Here is a 2221-nt window from a genome sequence, read left to right on the forward strand (position 1 = left end):
GGCCGCCGCGCCAGAGAACACGCATAAAATGGCGGCCACCAGTACTACAACACCAAGTCAAGTCTCCGCTGATCTTCGTGAGCCAAGTCAAGTCCAAGTTAAACTTCCTGAGTCACGTCCCATCTCCGCTGATCTTCTAGAATCACATCACGTCTCTGGATCTGTTTGGGAGCAGAGTGGGTTGCGTTCCAGTGTGGCTGATCCACCGCTGACTTCAGTACGAGCGGCTGGCATTCCTAAGCCTCCGCCGGCCGCTACGCCCTCAAGTTCGTCTGTTGCAACGCCCTCAAGTTCGTCTGTTGCAACGCCCTCAAGTTCGTCGGTTGCAACGCCCTCAAGCCCGCCGGTGACAACGCACTCAAGCCCGCCGGTTGCTACGCACTCAAGCCCGCCGGTTGCTACGCACTCAAGCCCGCCGGTGACAACGCACTCAAGCCCGCCGGTTGCAACGCACTCAAGCCCGCCGGTTGCTACGCACTCAAGCCCGCCGGTTGCTACGCACTCAAGCCCGCCGGTTGCTACGCACTCAAGCCCGCCGGTTGCTACGCACTCAAGCCCGCCGGTTGCTACGCACTCAAGCCCGCCGGTTGCTACGCACTCAAGCCCGCCGGTTGCTACGCACTCAAGCTCGCCGGTTGCTACGCACTCAAGCTCGCCGGTTGCTACGCACTCAAGCTCGCCGGTTGCTACGCACTCAAGCTCGCCGGTTGCTACGCACTCAAGCTCGCCGGTTGCTACGCACTCAAACTCTCTGGATGCTATGGACAAGATGGCCGCTTTGCCAGTGCCCACGGGCAAGATGGCCGCCCCTCCAGTGTCTGTGAACATAGGGGTCGTTCCAGCCAGTGAGCCCGCTCCAGCCCGTGAGTCAGTCCCAGAGCAGCCCGCTGCCGCCCCAGAGCAGTCCGCTCTTCCTGATACGGCCACGGAGGCCGTCACCGAGCACCTTGCACTGCCGGCGCCGCCCGAGCGTCTTGCCCTGCCGGCGCCACCCGAGCTCCTTATCCAAGAAACCACCACGGAGTCCGTTGAATTCCCCAATAACTTTTTGGGGGGGGGCCATGTACCTGAGGGTGGGGAGCTTGAGGGTGGGGAGCTTGAGGGTGGGGAGCTTGAGGGTGGGGAGCTTGTGGGTGGGGACCCTGCACGGCCGCGATCATCAGCGGCCTCCGAACTGCTTGAGCTTGTGGGTGGGGACCTTACACGACCACGGCCTTCAACCGCCTTTGACCTGCTATGGCCATTAATGGACTCTGACCCGCCGTGGTCATCTTCGGACTCTGACCTGCCGTGGCTGCCCGAGCCACCTGACCTGCCGTGGCTGCCCGAGCCACCTGACCTGCCGTGGCTGCCCGAGCCACCTGACCTGCCGTGGCTGCCCGAGCCACCTGATCTACCGTGGCCGCCCGAGCCACCTGACCTGCCGTGGTTGCCCGAGCCACCTGACCCGCCGTGGCCTCCCGACACTCCTGACCCGCCGTGGCCGCCCGTGGCACCTGACCCACCGTGGCTGCCTGAGTTCCTGGATCTGCATTGGAGACCCTGTTCCTGTCTACGTCTCCAATGCACCCACCCCCCCTCCCTATCTGTGCCATTTACGCCGCGAGGACGCGCCTTCCGGAAGGGGGGCGTTATGTCATGATCACCGTCTGTTCCTGGACTCCATTTCCCACAATCCTCCCTTCCAATCACATGCACACTCCACTCCAATCACCAATTGCCACACACACCTGCAGATCATTACCTGGACTATAAAAGACTCACACACACACCACCTCATTGCGAAGTCTTGTTAACCCTCGTTGCAATTCTGAGCGTTTATTTCCTGTCTGCCTGTTTGTTTCCGATCCTGTCTGTTACCCGTTATCGACCCGTTGCTGCCTACCTTTGATCCTTGCCTGGTATACTGTTCTGTGAGTGTTTTCTGCCTGCCCTGACTATTGCCTGTATCCTGACTACGATTCTGCCTGTCCCTGCTGTTCCTGTTTGCCCCTGCTTTGACCCTGCCTGTACGACCACGTTCTTTTATAATAAAGCTAGCAAATGGATCCCCGCCTGAGTCTCGCTTCGTTACAAATATATAGCGATAGAGACAGAAGAAGAAGACAGATAGAAGTTTATTTACAGCTTATTTATATTACATTTGATCTGTATATATTAATATTTATTGAAACTAAATAATAAGAACTGTTAAACTAAAATTTCTTGTGTAATGGATTAA

Source organism: Ctenopharyngodon idella, chromosome 13 (assembly GCF_019924925.1).
Source record: "Ctenopharyngodon idella isolate HZGC_01 chromosome 13, HZGC01, whole genome shotgun sequence".
Lineage (NCBI taxonomy): Eukaryota > Metazoa > Chordata > Actinopteri > Cypriniformes > Xenocyprididae > Ctenopharyngodon > Ctenopharyngodon idella.